This window comes from Portunus trituberculatus, unplaced genomic scaffold, assembly GCF_017591435.1.
Source record: "Portunus trituberculatus isolate SZX2019 unplaced genomic scaffold, ASM1759143v1 PGA_scaffold_221__1_contigs__length_155387, whole genome shotgun sequence".
Classification (NCBI taxonomy): Eukaryota; Metazoa; Arthropoda; class Malacostraca; order Decapoda; family Portunidae; genus Portunus; species Portunus trituberculatus.
Window position 1 is genome coordinate 78,140 of NW_025541389.1, and position 19,650 is coordinate 97,789.

Below are 19,650 nucleotides of genomic sequence, written 5' to 3' on the forward strand. Positions count from 1 at the left end.
TTTAAAACAGTGTAAAAGTAAATCTCCCATGTTGTGTGAAAGGCATAAAAGAAGAAGAAAGAATTGTGAAGTGTGAACAGGTTTTTATTTCATTCTCAAATCGGGAAGTATCCGCGCCCCACTATGTACCTTCTCAGTTCTCCCCAATTGGCAGAGGTGAAATGCAAAAAGCACTTTCTCTCTGGAAGATCCCGAGAAACGATTGGAAAAATACGACAATATACATATATGAGATTATGTAATCCAACGAAACGATAGGCTAATAATATAAACAGAAGGGTTGGAGGTAAGGAATGTAGTGTGCCGTTACATACACCCATTTTCTTTCATACTTATTATGTCCCATGCTCTATTTGTCACCATATACACATTTCCTAAAAACTATGTCTACTCCCTACTAGCTTCTTGTGCTTTCGTTCACAGACATAACACATACATCGTTTTCCTCTATATTTGTTTTTACACTTGCATATATCAAACCTTTGCATACACGTGCGCCATAAAACAGAAGGATTGGGAGTAAGGAAAAGAAAAAAAAAAAATGTAAAAAGCTACAATAGGGTCAGGGGTACGAGTAATGTGTTGCACCAGTTGCTCTAGTTTATGAAGGATAGCAAAGTTGAAGGCCAATTCACCAGGATGGCCAATGATAGGAGTGTAAAGCCAATGCCTGTGGTGAATATTGATATCTCCAAAGATGGAGATCTCCGCGAAAGGAAAGAGCGACAGAATGTGCTTCACTTTGGAAGTTAGTAAAAGAAGTTCTTATTGTCAGAAGAGTTAAGGGAGTGGTAGACAGCATAAATTAAATTAGTTAGGGAGTGATTATTAGGTATAAGCCAAATTATATATATATATATATATATATATATATATATATATATATATATATATATATATATATATATATATACGCTTTCCAGGTACTCTTTTGTTCGCCCACCTGATGGTTCTTGGGGCACTAAAAGAACCGATGGCTCTTGGTCAGGCATGGTTGGAGTTGTAACACGAGGGGTACGTGAGTACAATCAAGAAACCTTTTTATTTTATTTTCTTGTTGGTACATGCACCATTATTGAGAACATATTGGCTGATGAAAGTTAGTAAGACGTAATTTTCATAATACAACAAAAAACATACTTGAAAAGGATATAATATGCCTCAATTGCGAATGAAAATTAGAAAAAAAACATGGAATTAATGTTTTCGTATTATGTTTCGTGGTGTTGACAAACCTAGAAAAAAAAAGAAAAAAAAACATGGATTTAAGGAGATTTTTCTTTTTTTTCGTGTTTTATCTGCCCTGCCTAACACACACACACACACACACACACACACACACACACACACACACACACACACACACACACACACACCGCATAGTGTAGTGGTTAGCATGCTCGACTCACAATCGAGAGGGACAGGTTTGAGTCTCGGGAAGCGGTGGGCAAATGAACAAGCCTTTTAATGTGTGGCATTTGTTCACCAAGCAGTGAATAGGTATGGGATGTAATTTGAGGGGGTGTAGCCTCGCTTTCCCGGTGTGTGGAGTGTGTTGTGGTCTCAGTCGTAACCGAAGATCGGTCCATGAGCTCTGACCTCGCTCCGTAATGGGGGAGATTGGCTGGGTGACCAGCAGACGACCGATGTGAATGACACTCACACACACACACACACACACACACACACACACACACACACACACACACACACACACACACACACACACACACACACACACACACACACACACACACACACACACACACACACACACACACACACACACACACACACACACACACACACATCGGGGAGACGTCCGAGCATAGGTTAAAATCCTACCATATACCAATATGAAGTTCATACAAGGATGGAAGGATGGATAAGGCCCTTATATAGAGTTAGCAGTGGAACGAGAAAAAAAAAAAAAACTGGCGGAGACGCTCCAGAACGCCTAATCTCATAGAAACTGAGCGAGATGAAATGTGAAGTTTCCAGTTAAGAATATGAGCAAAGGACAGACCGATGATATTCAGTGTAAAAGAGGGAGACATTTGAGTGTCATTGAAGAAGAGTGGATAGTTGTATGGAAGGTTCTGGGAGCCTGTGTCGATGCATTGAGCACAACTAAGGAGAACAGTGACCGTCAACTACACCTGCAATAGAACGGTCAGAAAGGAAACTTGAGATAAAGTTGCAGAAAGAAAGATATAATCCGTAAGAGGGTGGTTTTGAAATCAAAGATTTGTGCCAGACTCTATCAAAAGTGTTTGATATGTCTAACGCGACAGCAAAAGTTTCACCGAAATTTCTAAAAGAGGATGACCAAGATTCAGTAAGGAAAGCCAGAAGATCACCTGCTGTGCGACCTTGACGGAAGTCATACTGGCGATCACATAGGAGATTGTGAAGCGACATGTTTTAGAATCTTCCTATTCAGGATAGATTAAAAAAAACTTAAAACAAGCAAGAGATTAAAGCTATAGGATGGTAGTATGAGGGATTAGAACAATCACGTTTTTTTTTTAGGAACAGGATGAATGTAGCCAAGCTTCCAGCAAGAAGGAAAGGTAAACATAGTTAAAAGAGTCTGGTTAGGCAAGGTGCAAACACGGAAACACATTTAAAAAAAAAAATAATAAGAGAGACCCCATCTGGTCTATAAGCCTTCCGAGGGTTTAGGCCAGAGAGGGCATGGAAAACATCATTACGAAAAATTTTGATTGAAGACATGAAATAGTCAGAGAAAGGAGAGGGAGAAACAAGCCCAGAATCATCCAATGTGGAGTTTTTAGAAAAGGTTTGAGAGAAGAGTTCACTTTTAGAGACAGATGAGATGGCAGTGGTGCCATTAGGATGAAATAAAGGAGGGAAAGATGAAAAGTACAATTATTGGAGATGTTTTCGGCCAGATGCCACGGAGGTCGTTAGAGTTTGAAAGATTTTGACATTTTCTATTTATGAGAGAGTGTTTGGCAAGTTCAAGAGCAGACTTGGCTGATTCCACGCATAAATGTTAATGGGGACCGTCCGGTAAGGTTTTTGAAAAATCGAAAATAAAGAGGTATGTGGGTATTTTTTTTCGCTGATAGATGTTTATTACACGATGTTAATTTATTAGTTACAATCCAATTGACCCATAAATAAATGCATGAAAAAAATAATAATTAAATAAAAAAAATAAAAAAAATCCTATAAACTTTGTCACCAGTGGACATATTTCAATTTTGCCAGTACGGATATGAAATATGTCATATACCAAAACTTTCTATTCATAGAATTTTTTATTTTATTTTGAAGGCCATTATATATATATACATTTTTTTTTCGATTTATTTTAATATATTGCAGCACTTAAAAAAAAAAAAATGGAAATCCTAGGAGGTATAAATACAACAGCTTCATGATACCTCAAATATAAAAATCCGTTGAGAAATGTAGAAGAAGATTCGATTTGAATGATAAAAAGTAGAAACTGAGAAAAAAGGCAAAAATCTCAGAGATGTCATTTTCGTCCTCTATGGCCCTGTACATTTATTTTGGTTGGATATTTCGTGTTGATACACCACCATGTGCATCATATATATTTTTAAGCTTGTTTAAAATATGATGTACGATTGATATGGCACCTGGCCGCCCCTACAATGATTGTAGTTATTAGTGGCTCGAAGGCGAGGGTGTCTCCCATCCATGCATGGTAGGTAAAACTTGCATTTTCCACTTGCACCGTTTGTTTAGATATTGTAAGGCAAAAAAGACAGGTAAAATAGGCTGGATTGTAGCATGCAAGGTGTTAAATGACGGGCGAGATACTCAATACATCCTCCTCCCATCACAATCACATGGACACTGAAATGGAAGGGGAGAGGGAGGGTGTGTCCCTGTGTACGCCATAGTACTGAGTTGGCAGCGCCCACCTTTCCTTACTGAAGAAACCACTTTGCATGTTTTTTTTTTTTCCGGGCTCATTATCATCATTTATGGTAGAGAAAGTGGAGAGGGGGTAAGCCTTGGGCTGCGGTGGGCGTAGCAGGGGCCCTTTAACGTTTAAATACCCCACGTATTTTAGGTTATTTCCTGAAAATACTTCATCACTATGTTGCCATATGTTTGCAGATACTTTGGTGGTGTTTTGGGGATTTTCGATAATTTTCAGAATTTTCGATACCATGGCCACAGGACGGTCCCCTTAAGTGCATCAGATTCAAGAGATGAAAGGCTCAAATACCTTTTGTGGGCAACCTCTCTATTGTGTATAGCACGAGAACAGGCTGTGTTATACCAAGGTTTAGAAGGTTTAAGTTGAGAAAAAAGAATGATGAATGTACGACTCCATGCCAGACAATATCACCTCCATTATAAGTTCAGTACACAGATATAGGTTTCTGACATGGAAACAGTAATCATTACAGTAAAACTCAGCATAATACCTCCTCAGGTTCCCCCAATTGCAGAGGCAAAACGCCAGAGGCACCTCCACTTTGGGGGAGATACGACAATATATAGAAATGAGATTGTGGTCGGAGGAGCTCAATGGAGAAAATAGGGTAACAAAATAAGCAAACGAATTAGAGGTCATAAACAAAATAATTAGAGATAAGGAAAAATAAAATAAAATGTTGAGCGTATCTCTAAGACGGCCAGGAATACGAGTTGGGTATTGCTCTAGGTCATGGATGGTAGTAAAGTTGAAGGCAAGTTCACCAGGGTGGTCAGTGAAGTGAGTGGAAACCCAAAGCTGATAGTGAGCATTGAAATCTCCGAGGATGGAAATCTCTGAGAAAGGGTAGAGACTTGAGAGACAGAATATGTTCCAAAGAATTTACTATAGTCAGAGGAGTTAAAGGAGAGATAGATAGCACAGTTAAATTTAGTTAGTGACTATTGAGTCAAAGCCAGATGGTGGAAAACTCAGAAGATCCGAAACCAACACCGGAGCATCAAAGACTGGCGCCGGAGGTCGAGCGGCCAGAAACCAGCATCCACTAGTAGGCTAGGTATTGGAGATGTCCGAAATGCACCCGTAGCCAAGCGGACCCCAGCATGATGCACGGAGTCAAGCGTGCGTAGCCGTGCATCCATTGCGAATGAGTAGATCTCACAGCCGTATTCCAGCATGGGAAGTATAAGTGTTCTGTGAAGAAGCAGTAGAGTGTCCTTGTCCACACCCCGAAGAAAGGATAGTGCCGTCCTACAAGACGCTTTAAGAGAACGGAAATGGGGAATCCAAGTAAGACGGTTGTCAAACAATAAGCCAAGATATCGAGTCGCCTCCACACATGAGAGGCGTCTATTGTTTAAATATAAATCAGGGTCTGGATGTACACCACGGTTTCGACAAAAATGCACGGCTACGGTCTTGGAGGTGAAGAATTGAAAACCGTTCATAATGGCCCAACCGGACACTCTGTTAATAGCCAGTTGGAGCTTGCGCTTAAACAGTGACATCCTAGCGGCAGCCGCCGCCGTGGTACAGTGGATCCGTGCGTGCTTTGGGATCCGAGGGGTCTCCAAGCGCACGGGTTCGAATCCTGTCTACGGTCTGAGTGTAGGTTGGGCAACGGTTTCCTAGCGGGTGGGCTTTGAAATAGGAGGTACTCTTAATAAGTATCCCCTTTAGCCCATAAATTCCCGTGAAAAGCCCACATGGTATAAAAAAAAAAAAAAAAAAGAGATCCACAAGTCGTCCACATATAAGCAGCTCTGAACGCCATCCGGTAGGATATCTATAACACCATTTATGGCAACTGCGAATAGCGTAACACTAAGAATGCTTCCTTGTGGGACACCGTCATTTAGAGCAGTAGCATCGGAGAGAACACTCCCACTCGAATCCGTAAAAGACGTTTAGATAAAAACTGCTGAATAAAAATAGGAAGGTGGCCACGGTGGCCAAAATTATACAAGAAACGTAAAATGCCATGACACCAAGCTGTGTCATAAGCCTTTTCCAGGTCAAAAAACACTGTTACTTGATGGTGGTGATTAGTGAAGGCCTCACAAATAGAAGACTCTAGGGATAAAAGAGCATCAGTAGTAGACCTCATCTTTTGGAAGCCGTACTATACCGATGACAGGTACCAAATGAGTCTTACATTAACCATGTTTTTCTAATACTTTACAAATGCAGGATGTCAACGATATAGGACGATAGTTCGTAGCCTGAAGATTATCTTTTCCAGGTTTCGGAAATGAGAGAACTACTGCCACAGCCCAAGAAGTTGGAAAATCACCGGTATGTCAAATCATATTATAAAGATTCAATAAGAAGTTAAAAGTACTGTCAGACATGTGGCGTAAGAAGGCATAAGAAATATCATCTGGGCCAGGAGAAGAGTCATGACACTGGGACAAAGCAGTCCGCAACACGGAGGCAGAGAAGGGGACTTTATAAGACTCTCCTCCTGTGGAAGAAAAATTTATGCAGAGAGATTCCATTGTCTGGCGGTGACGTGCGCCCGGGGCTGCAGGATGGCAAAGTGCTCCGCAAAGAGGTCGGCGACAGTCCTAGGGTGGGTGTTAAAATAAAGTGCCGCAACATCAGCAGTCATTTGGCGGCGCTACGAAATGTTAATCGTAAAATTAAAAAGACATCGTAAAAAAAAAAATAATAATAATAATAATAAAAACAACAAAACTAAAAAACAAAGGTTCAAAATTCTGAAATAAAAACTAACTAAAATACAGTATACAATATATGTAATAAAACATTAAAAATTCACAGCTTTGGGAGAAGGCCAGCTTCTCCCAAAAAACGAAAAACATCATGGCCCTGGGCCAGGCACTCTGGTCCAAGGACCTTTGCGATATAATAGACACCGCTATCTCTACTGCGACAGCGGTAGAGGTAGCGGTGTCTTAAGTCACTTAGTCAAACTATGGCACTCCACTAGGAGGTGCCGAACCGTTAGCGGCACCAAGCAGTCATCACAGTATGCTTGGGGGTCCCTGGTCAACAGGAACTTATTTGTAAGGTACGCAGTCGCGCCAATAAAGTCCTAGGGTCTGCCACAATGTCGCCGGAGACGAGAGAGAGCCGCCCGTTTCTCTTGCACAGCTTTAGTGCATGCTGCGTTCCACCAAGGAATGGGACGTTAGTAAAGCGACTGGACGTCCTAGGGATTGTCTGAAGCGCTACTGAAGTAAACAAAAAAAATCAGTAAAATAATCAACAGCCTCAGCAAAAGTAGAAACGTCAGCCAACGGACGAATAAAAGAGCTAAGGTATGTGAATAAAGGCCAATCTGCCTTGTCTAAAACCCAGTGTGGGGGCCTGGACTGTGGCTCAGAGTTCACAGATTCCAATAAAATTGGAGAGTGGTCACTGCCGTGTAAATCCGGTAGGACCCGTCAATTAAAATCGAGGAAAGAATTCGAAGTAGAGATAGAAAGATCAATAGTTGTAAAAGTCCCAGTAGGACTGTGGAAATGTGTAACATCCCCAGAATTTAAATCCTCAAATCCCTCATACTCAATAAAAGAACCGATTAAAACCCCACGAGGATTACTAGCACCTTCATCCCACAATGGGTGACGGCCATTAATATCTCCCACTAAAAGGAAAGGCGAAGTCAACTGACGCACCAGGCCGTCAAGCTCACCCCTGGAGACAGGAACCTGAGGAGGGAGATATTAACTGCAAATAGTGTAGGATCGTCCCATAAAAACCTTAACAGCAACCTCCTGAAGGGGAGAGTTGAGTTGCAAGGGGACAATAGGTTATATCTTGACGGACTAGGATAGCTGTGCCACCGTGGTGGTCCTGATCAGGGAAAGGAGTGCTACAAAATGCATGATAGCCAGGAGGACTAGAATAAGTACTATCACCAAGTATAATCTCTTGCAGAGCTACACAGGCTGGAGAGAACTCAGACAGTAAAGCTCGGAGTTCTCCCCACGAGGCGCAAAGGCCTCTACAGTTCCATTGTAGAAGCTTGAAGATGACTATTTGGGTGCAGTGGACGGGCGAGCCTTTTGAGGCTGCCCGTGACTCACCTGACTAGAAATAATGAAACGACGAGAAAACACCGGGAGTTGTGATGTGCCGGGTCGTTGGACCGCTGCCTTTCGGCCTGCCGGTGAGTGATGCGAACCATCATCACTCCTACCGGTGTTAAGCGTTTTGGTTGTATGAAGCTTAACCTTGTTTGATTAGCAGGCCTCCTGTAGATTATGTAGGCCTACATAAAATTATTAAATTTATTGTTTTGATTTACTGTCCAGCCGAGCAGTTTCACTGTTAGTTCTAGAGTTTCTTATCAACCCAGGCGTACAAGGAAAACTCAATTTATAAAAGTTAATGTATCATGTACACATTTACAGGTGCTGTCCCCACGCCACGTACACAAACATACGGCAAACGTGTTTTAAACTCGGGAAAGTGTTTGTAATGTCATTGAGTATACAGAGTCAATAAGTTCCCGCAGCACAGTTCACAGGCACACACACTTCGCACACACCCGCACTTCCCGGTCGCCGGCGATCTTCCTTGTGCGCGGCTGATCGCGCCCACCGCCGCCCAACCTCCAAGGTGCTGACACAGGGCGTCGGTCATTTGACAGGGAATTTTCCACTGAGGTGTAGCGTGTCGTGCATTACATTTATTTCTTGCTGGTAGTGATACCTATACTAAAAGCATCCTACCCATAGAGACTACATTAATTTGGATTAGTTATATGAGACAATCATGAATGCAACGAACCCCTAGTTAGTTATATGAAATAGAGAAACACTGCAACCCCTGTTGAAAGGAAAAGACGAAGTCAGCAGTTCTACATGTTGCACCACATTACGAGAGATTGCATCAGATTCCTATATACTTATGTACAATGGGTCCTACCTATCCTATGGCGGTTACATCGCTCGGTCACCTACCCGTCGCGTCCTCGCGACGTAACTAGAGACATATACCTAACCATGTTTATGCGGATTACATAGGAGTACTCCCAGTGTCTTCCTGCCGTCGCTGGAGCCTTGCTTTAAGAACATCATACAATGAAGTAGCCCTTTTAAGACAGCAGAACATAGGTATTAGTAAAATACAGAAGACAAGGACAGGTATGAACACCGTAGAAAAATGCACATAAGGTGTTATATACTCTGGTAGAGACTCATGTATGCCGGTCTCAAAATCTGAGATATTAATAAAAGATAACTCAGAAACAGAATTGGTAATAAATTTTATTTTTGTAATGTTTAGATTATTTAGAGTGTCGATTTGAAAAATAGGAGAGGTGATATAAAAGCCTCATGATACTTTTCAGGAAAAACATGAACATTTTCCGATTTTAAAGAACACACGTTCAACACAGCAAAGTGACTTGAAACCTGATACGGAGAACCATTAGGACACTTCACTGACACATACAGAGATTCAGTGAAAAAGAAATAGGGATGTCCATGGAAACATTATTTTAGGTACTAACTGTTTGTACGGACAAAGAGAAAGAGCTGCTGAAGCATCCTCCTTAGTCAACACTAATTCACAACTACCCCTTTTTTTGTGGGTAAGAAGGTAAAAAGAGATGACTGGCAGAAATACAAATTCTGATACTCGGACCGACATCCACCAAGTGTTGAGAATTTATCAGTCGCGTACACTGAAAAGTCATCTTTGACAAGTACCAAAGAGCTTTCTGCGTCTAATATCATTACAGTATTATTTACCGTAAAAGGGAAAGGTTCCAGTCTGTACAATTCAAAGATTTCTGTTGATTTGAAAGGAACGTAAATAAATTCCACCAATGGGTAATAATGATGGATCAAATGCACATCAAATAAAGGGGATAAATTAAAGACCCTTCTTCCAATTTCCAAGGTAGGTTTAAAGTCCTTTTCAGGGAAAAGAGAAGTGGTAACCCTACCCATGGTTGCATCCACGATATTCATTATTATTCTGTGGTTAGTGTGCAAAAGAGACGAGACAACATTCTCCAAAGCAAACAAAGCCTGTCCAATAACAGAAAATTCATACAAATAATCTAGTTTTCCTAACATCTCATTCACTGAGTGTCCCAAAAGATTAGTATAAGAAGCTAGTTCACTAATCTGCTTTTCCAGCCTAGCAATATTTCTGCAGTTTAGGTTAATAGCTTTAATGTTACCTTTGGCCACAGACATTAATTGGTTATATCTATCTCTCAGCTCATCTACATCCTCATTCATTGCTGTTCCAAACAACATTTGAGATAGTTTACCTATTCCATCAATCAATCATCTTTTAGTGCGGTTAGTGACCGACAGACCCTCATAATTTTCCAAAGCTAAGGTTACCGTGTCATTTACATAGCGCACTCGAGCATGCAAAAGGGACAGAATCTCAGTAGGCTCCCCGGAAACGTCCGTGAATTCCTTCTCTAAAGTTTCCAAAACCGCGTTCAGCCGGCGTGCGACATCTCGAAGCCTCTCTGGTATTTCCACCAAAGACTCGTGGGGATAGGTAACCCACAAAGCGTCCTCAAACAAATAGACCCTTCCCAAATGAACGGTCAGAGCTTCTGGCTTGATAAGTGCAGGCTTTAAGGCGACGCTCGCATGCAGAACGAGGATTACCAGGAGGGCAAACATCTCTGGAATAGATTTAAGAGCTTTAATTACGAGAACGAAGGTTATAATCATGGGTTGCTACATTCTGAGCACCTCCAAGCACCTCCAAGGATTCTGTGGACTGCTCAACAAGTCATACGGAAGTTTCTTTTCCACTCCATAGATTATGAAATATGGAGTCCTTCCCGTAGACTCACAAACGCTACTGTTTATGCTAGCAGCAACATGAGGTAACCAATCTTCCCAATTTTCCATAAAGCCGTTAACGACTGGGCGCAAAACGTCAAGAATTTCCTGTTCGCGCGCTCCACCAGCCCATTGCTTGCAGGATGATAGGCTACTGTGAATGTTTGTTTTATGCCAAACTGTTTACAGATCTCCTCCAGTACATTGTTGCGGAATTCTGTCCCATTGTCACTCAATAAGACTCTAGGAGCTGAGTAAGGACAGAATAGGTTTGTCACTAGAGCGTGAGCCGCCTTGGCAGATTTATCATAAAGTGGAGCTAAAACTACGTACCTGCTGAAATGATCAACCATCACCAGCACATACTTAGAGCCCTGGCGACTCCTAACTGAAAGCTGTAGTACGTCTATAGCAACCACATCTCAAGTTTCTTTCAGGTGGAGGATATTCCAAGGTTTAGGTACGCTACCCTTATGCTGGGCGCACTGTACACACTTGTTATTGTACTCAACTATATCTACACGCATGGTTGGCCAATAATAGTTCACACGCGCAGCTGACACAGTACGATCTTTCCCTTTGTGTCCAGCGATCGCAGTGTCATGAAGTAAAGACAGCACCACCGGTACATGTGACTCTGGTATCACTAGTTGTGTTACAGGATCTCTTTTACCTGAAGTCCAACATCTGCAAATGACCTTCTCCTGTTTCAAAAAGAACTGTGAAAATGGCACATGTGTTTTGGGTAAGGTAGTTTCATCGCCAGATTCCAGAGCATAAATGACCTTGCTCCAGACGTCGTGCTGACGTTGATCATTAGCCAGCTCATGCAGGAAAAAGTTTTTTTATGGTAGGAGTTTGCTCTATTACTCCTCCAACATGCGCATTTCGAGACAGGGCATCCGCCACTACATTAGCTCGACCAAGAAAATACTTGAAGATTGGGTTGAATTCCCGTATAGTTAAATACCAACGAGCGGCGTGATCAGTGTACACGGTTATTGGATATCCCAGAATGATATCTTTAAACTGCTTGAGAGCCCATATAATAGCCAGAGTCTCCTGGTGAGTTACAGAGTAAATTGACTTTGCTGGTTTCAGAGTTCGACTTGCATATGCAATAACGCGGTTTGCACCACTTGCATCAGTTTGTATCAACACCGAACCAACCCCCAAGGCCGAAGCATCCGTGAATAAAATAAATGGAGCTTCATAGTCTGGAAAAGCCAAAACAGGAGCATGGGTGACTGGAAATTTCAAGTCCTCAAAACTTTTATTCTGAGCTGCATTCAAATGAAAAGGAAAGTCTTTTCTTAGCAATATATTGAAAGGTGATTACTAATGACCTATAGTATCCGCACAACACAAGGAAAGAACGAACCTTTTCTCCATTCTTTGGTTGTGGAAAATTTTTAACAGCGAGGATTTTGTCATCTACTGTGTGAATTATATCGCCATTCACTACGTGGCCTAAGAATTTAATTCTTGATTTAAGAAATTCGCATTTAGTTAATTTGGCTTTAAGGCCAGAGTCTCTCAATTTCAATAAAACAGATTCTAAACTGCCTAAGTGAGACTTTAAGTCTTGTCCACATATGATCACATCATTAAGGTACACATATACATTTTTGCCTATTTCCTCAGCAAAAATAGTGTTCATCATGCGCTGAAAGGTGATCGCAGCAGATTTTAAGCCAAACGGCATGCGTTTCCATTGAAAATGGCCTTGAGGGGTGCTGAAAGCCGTGACTGCTCGCGATTCAGGTGCCATCGGTACCTGCCAGTAGCCACTTACAAGATCCAAGCTACTGAAGAATTTATTTCCCTGTCCTAATGACATTAATGAGTCTTTTAGAACAGGCAGAGGAAACCTTTCGTCCTCTGTCACTTCATTTACTCGCCTGAAATCAATAACAGGCCTAAATTGTCCATTTTTCTTAGGGACTAGGAACAAAGGTGAATTCCAGGGTGACCGGGAGTTTTCTATAACACCTTGTTCCAACATTTCTTTGATTTGGTCCTCAACCACTTACCTTTGACTGTGTGGCAGTCTGTAGGCTGGTATGTATATCGGATTAGTTCCTGGTTATAATTTTATGTGGTGCTCTCTGCTCTGTCAGTTGCATCTAACGGTTCTCCAGGCAAGGCAAAGACATCACGATACCGCTTCAGCAGTTGAATGAGTGAGTTCCTTAGCTCGGGGTAATCCGCTACTGTGACAAGGTTTTCTAGTTCTTGAGTCTGTGCCATAAAGTCTGTACTGACTGAGACACATACAGAGGCAACACTGGATTCAGCCAAGTCCACGGGTTCAGGCGCCACCTGTACATCATATGCTAGCGCTTCACTCAAGAAAACACCTTTTCTGAGTTTGATTGGTCCACACGTGGTATTTACCACATGAGCAGATGTTTGATGCCCTTCCCGCACGGTACAGAGAGTCGGTTCCACTGCTAATCTTTTCACCTTACTAGGTCCTTCTATACAGATATCACAACCTACTCGTGCATTTGGGACGGATACAGGGATGTGCATAGCTGTACGGTCAGGAATGTTATGACTTCCAATTATCGTAGCCTGAACAACTGTCCATTTCCTTGTGTTTATCCCCCCCAGATGGGAACCGCCTTGTCGGTAGGGGGGGGGGGGCTTGCGTGCCCTTGTGACCTGGCGAGCTAGGCTAGAATGGGCTTAGACCCCTGCTCTGCCCTTTCGAGGGGGAGAGGGCTACCCATGCTAGTAAGGTCGCAAGTGAGGGGGGGGATGTTAAAATAAGGCGCCGCAGCATCAGCGGTCATTTGGCGCCGCTACGAAATGTTAAAAAGACATCGTAAAAAAAAAAAAAAAGAAAAAAAATAACTAAGAGCAATTAAAAGCTACAAAACTAAAGTAAAATTCTGAAATCAAAACTAAGTAAAATACAGTATACAATAAAAGTATACATATAATATAATCAAATAAAATTCACAGCTTTGCGAGGAGGCCAGCTTCTACCAAAAAACGAAAATCATCATGTCCCTGGGCCAGGCACTCTGGTCCAAGGACCTTTGAGATATAATAGACACCGCTAACTCTACTGCGACAGCGGTAGAGGTAGCGGTGTCTTAAGTCAGTCAAACTAGGGCACTCCACTATGAGGTGCCGAACCGTTAGCGGCACCAGGCAGTGGCTCCGCTGTCCACTTGCAGCCTACGTAGGAACCATTTAGTCTGGATCCTCACTGGCGACCTTACTAGCATGGGTAGCCCTCTCCCCCTCGAAAGGGCAGAGCAGGGGCCTAAGTCCCCTCTAGCCTAGCTCGCCAGGTCACAGGGGCACGCAAGCCCCCCCACCACGACAAGGCGGTTCCCATCTGGGGGGACGCTAGTCAGGGGCCAGACTAAATGGTTCCTACGTAGGCTGCCAGTGGACCAGCGGAGACACCTGAAGGGATCGCCCAATAGAGGCCGTCCTGTGCTGGATGGTTGGGTGTCCAGGATAGGATGCTTTGGGAGGGGGGGTCTCAGCTCTATCGTTGACAAACGATAGAGCTGACTTTTTTTTAAAACGAGAGGTCCGCATGGGGACTAGGTACCCCTTCCACGGCAGCCAGCGCTCCCTCCCATTGTAGTCCTAGTAGGTGGTTTCCCTTGCCCCTGGAGCTTTTTTTTCTTTGTGCAACTTTATACATATTATCAAACACAAAAAAAAACTACCAGGTTCTCGTGAGGTGGCTGACCTGGCCCGCGAGACGTCGTCATCTTCAGGGCTAAGTTGGAAGGAGGATTCCCCTCCACAAGAGCCTCCCGCAATAGTCTCCTGTTCTGGGAGTTCTTCTGAGGGACGTATTTCTGCTCCATATGACTCCCTAGTGATGGTAAATGTTAACCCATCATTTTCTTATCACGCCTTGCTCTCACTTCTCAAGATGTATAGCACGGTTGTTCGCATTCGACTTGTTTATGATAAGGACTTTCCTTCTAACCGCTGCTATGTAACTTTTCTGCCATGTGATGAAGCCTGTCTGGCTTATGAACATGTAGCATCCCTTCTCCTTGCTGGCTCTGGCTTTAAGACAGAACTTCTCTACTTTCGCAATATTTCGGACAGTGACACGGACTACATCCAAAACCTTTTTAGGTACTATTCAGAGAATTCAGTTCCTGAAGTCCGCAGATCCCGCCTCCACGTTGGTTTGTGGCCTACTACAGAAATGGGCGAGGGAATTTCATCCACGCCTCCCGGTACTTGTCCAAAGAGATTGGCACGATTCCTGAAGGAAACCTCAAGAAACACGGGAAGGGGGTGCTCGTGCGAGCGAAAGATATCACGCAGGCAAGGATGTTGCAACATCTGCCATGTCCTTCTTACAGCATGTTTGAGACTATTAAGGCACATCCAACATATTCCTTCTCACCTTTTTTGGCTCCACCCTCCCTGACCGTGTTAATATCGGATCTATTAATCTTAGGGTGAGGCGTTTTATTTCTCGCCCTCTTCAGTGTTTCTCATGTTATTCGTATGGTCACGGTAAAAGCTCCTGCAAGGAGGCTTCTCGATGTGGTAATTGCTCTGCACTAGATTCACACACTGAGGAGCATTGCAATGCTGCTACTTACTGTTTCCATTGCCGTGATGCTCACCAGGTACGTTCCAGTCAATGCCCTAAGTATCGCCTGGAACAGGACATTTTACAGCTTGCTAACAGCCAATTCATAAGCCTTGGTAGTGCCCGTCGTGAACTCCTGTACCGCCAGAAGGCCGGTACTGGTGCGAAATCCTACGCTTCATTGGCCGCACCCTCTTCACCTGAGTCTGCTGACCCAAAGACAACTCCTTCTGCTACCACTCGCTCTGTTGGGGCGGGTGGTTCTCTTCATTTGGCAAATAGGTTTGCCCTTTTGTCCGATGACTCTGTTGAGTCATCTCTAAGAAGTGACGAGAATAATACGGACTTGACCAAAATCACCCATATAATAGATGTCCATTTGCCACCTGTACCTCCTAAGCCTTTGAAGGGCCTGACCAAACGGCACTGCGGCTCTGCAGAGTCGATGGATTTAGCTCAGCCTAAACAATCAAAGGTTTCTCCAAGTATACATGATTGTGAGTCCTCCAGGGACCGTTCTGCAATGGTAGCGCCAGTTGCTTCTATCCAGACTTCTGTGACGCCCTCCGTCTCAGATCGGGCTTCTTGTTATGAGGACGGTCTTAGCATGGAGACGTCCGATGATATTGTCACAGCCGTCCCTCGTGTACCCGCTGTATCAAAAAGTGCAGTCCAGCCTGAACCTTGTCTTCCGTTGCCCAGTAGGACTGATAATGTTTCGCATCACTCACCGGTAGGCCGAAAGGCTGCTGTCCAACGACCCGGTACATCTCAACTCAACCCGGTACACCTCAACTTCTCGTCGGCTTATTATTTCTAGTCAGGTGAGTCACGGGCAGCCCATTAAAAAGGCTCGCCCGTCCACTGCACCTAAATAGTCATCTTCAAGCTTCTACAGTGGAACTGTAGAGGCCTTCGCGCCTCGTGGGGGGAACTTCGAGCTTTTTTGTCGGAGTTCTCTCCTGTCTGTGTAGCTTTACAAGAGACTATGCTAGGTGATAGTACTTATTCTAGTCCTCCTGGCTATCGTACCTTTTTTAGCACTCCTTTCCCTGACCAGCGCCACCACGGTGGCACAGCTATCCTTGTTCGTCAAAACATACCTGTTGTCCCCTTACAATTCAACTTTTATGGGACTCTCCTACCCTATTTGCAGTTTATATCTCCCTCCTCGGGTTCCTGTCTCCAGGGGTGAGCTTTACGGCCTGGTGCGTCAGCTAACTCCGCTTTTTCTTTTATTGAAAGATTTTAATGGCCGTCACCCATTGTGGGATTAAGGTGCTAGTAATCCTCGTGGGGTTTTAATCGGTTCTTTTATTGAGGATGAGGGATTGGAGATTTTAAATTCTGGGGATGTTACACATTTCCACAGTCCTACTGGGACTTTTACAGCTATCGATCTTTCTATTTGTACATCTAATTCTTTCCTTGATTTTAATTGGCGGGTCCTACAGGATTTACACGGTAGTGACCACTTTCCGGTTTTATTGGAATCTGTGAACTCTGAACCACAATCCCGGCCCCCACGCTGGGTTTTAGAGAAGGCATATTGGCCTCGATTCACAGACCTTAGCTCTTTTATCCGTCCGCTGGCTAACTTTTCTACTTGTGCTGAGGCTGTTGATTATTTTACCGATTTTTTTTTATTTCAGTAGTGCTTCAGACAATCCCCAGAACGTCAGGTCGGTTTCCTAAGCGTCCCGTTCCTTGGTGGATCGCAGCATGCACTAAAGCTGTGCAAGAGAAACGGGCGGCTTTCTCTCGTCTCCGGCGACATCGTGGGGACCCGCAGTGCCTGGAAGCTTTTCGGCGCTGCCGAGCTTGGGCCCGCCGCGTTTTGAAAGAGGCACAGATAGCCTCTTCGAAAGCTTATGTGTCTTCCATTAATTCCCACACTACTCTTACTGAAGTCTTTAACAATATCCGCCGAATTGCTGGGAAGTATTCTGCTCCTTCCCCACCAGTTTTGTTGTCTGCTGAGCGAACGGTGGCAGACCCTAAGACTGTCGCCGACCTCTTCGCGGAGCACTTTGCCAGTGTTTCCCGGAAGGATCCTGCAGCCCCGAGCGCACGTCACCGCCAGAGAATGGAATCTCTCGGCATAAATTTTTCTTCCTCTGGAGGAGAGACCTATAATGTCCCCTTCTCTGCCTCCGAGTTGGGGACTGATTTGTGCCAGTGTCATGACTTCTCCTGGTGCAGACGACATTCCTTATGCCTTTTTGCGTCACATGTCTGACCGGGCTTTTAACTTTTTATTAAATGTATATAATATGATTTGGCTTACAGGTGACTTTCCATCTTCTTGGGCTGTGGCAGTGGTTCTCCCATTTCCCAAGCCTAGGAAAGATCATCTCCAGGCTACGAATTCCCATCCTTTATATTGACGTCTTATATTTGTAAAGTGTTAGAAAAGATGGTAAACATAAGATTCATGTGGTATTTGGAGAGGGGGAAGTACTTGTCATCGGTACTGTACGGCTTCCGAAAGATGAGGTTTACTACGGATGCTCTTTTATCCCTAGAGTCTTCTATTTGTGAGGCCTTCGCTAATCACCACCACCAAGTTACTGTATTTTTTTTACCTGGAGAAGGCCTACGACACAGCTAGGTGGCATGGGATTCCTTTCCTTCCGTTCCTTGTTTAATTTTGGTCTCCGTGGCCACCTTCCTATTTTTATTTTTAGTGGATGCTGGTTTCTGGCCGCTCGACCTCCGGCGCTAGTCTTCGATGCTCCGGTGTTGGTTTCGCACCCACCGTCTTCCCGATTCTGTCCCTTGTATGTCAATATTGCGGGACTCGCGTTCGCAGGCGTATGACACTCGACCGAGTCTACCTAAACCTTTTGGATTTTGAGTGGCAAACCTGATGATGGATTTGTCCATCGACCCCACTCCTGTCTACTCTTTCCGACTCCCACGAGATGGTTATTGGCAGCTTCCGGTTGTTTCATTATGCCCTCCTGCCATAGATGGCAAGAAGGACATTTTGCCAGCTCTGTCCCACACACGGTTTTTAGAACACTTTTTTATCCATTCTGATGATATCCCCTTTTTTACTGATGGTTCCAAATCCGACGTAGGCATTGGATTTAGTGTGGTTTTCCCGTCTTTTTATCGGTGTCGCAGCCTTCCTTCGGTAGCCTTCTTGTTTACTGCGGAGCTATCTGCCATAGTTTTAGCTTTACGGATTATTTTTACTCTTCCGGTATCGTCTTTTACAATTTTTAGTGACTGTCGCAGTGCTCTTACTGCTCTCTTTTTCACTGTCTCCCTTAACCCTTTGATTTTATCAGCCCTGGAGTGGCTATATCTTCTTACCCAACGAGGATATCGTGTTGGGTTCTGTTGGGTACCTGGTCATGTTGGTGTTCCAGGGAATGAACACGCAGACCGCCTCACTAAAGAGGCAGCAAGTCGCGCTCCGTCTCCTTCCCATGTTCCGTTTTGAGATATATTCCATGCAATTCGTGTGGCGATTGCAGCACTTTTGCAGAGAAGATGGCTAACGGGGGTCGCAACCTTCAAAATGGGAGAGATTACTACTTCCACACTCCCCCAGTGAACTTACACCCATGTCCGGGATCGCCGTGCACAGACTTTATTGGCGCGACTTCGTATAGGTCACACGTACCTTACAGTAAGGTACGTACCTCCTGTCCAGGGACCCTCAACCTTACTGTGATGATTGCTTGGTGCTGCTTACCGTGCGGCACCTATTGGTAGAGTGCCGCACGTTTGATCGAGTTACCGCTGCCGCGGTAGGGATAGCGGTGTCTATTATGTCTGAAAAGTCCTTGGACCAGCGTGTCTGGCCCTTGGCCAATGATGTATTCATTTTTTTGGGAGAGGCTGGCCTTCTCCCTTATTTGAGAATTTTATAATTTTATTTATGTTTTTTTATGTTTTATATAGTTTCATTGTTTTTTTTTTAGTTTTTAGCTATTTTTAATTCTATTGTTTTTAACTGTTTTTAGTTATTGTATAAATTTTCTTTTAAAACCTTTTTTGTCGGCGGCGCCAAATGACCTTAGCCGTTGTGGCGCCTTATTTAAAATTCTCCTCCTCCTAATCCTCCTCCTCCCCCTCCTCCTCCCCCACAAGTTTTGTTGTCTGCTGGGCGAACGGTGGCAGATCCTAGGACTGTCGCCGACCTAATCGCGGAGCACTTTGCCAGTGTTTCTAGGAGGTATCTTGCAGCCGCGGGCGCACGTCACCGCCACAGAATGGAATCTCTCGGCATAAATTTTTCTTCCGATGGAGGAGAGTCTTATAATGTCCCTTTCTCTGCTTCCGAGTTGCGGACTGTTTTGTCTTAGTGTCATGAC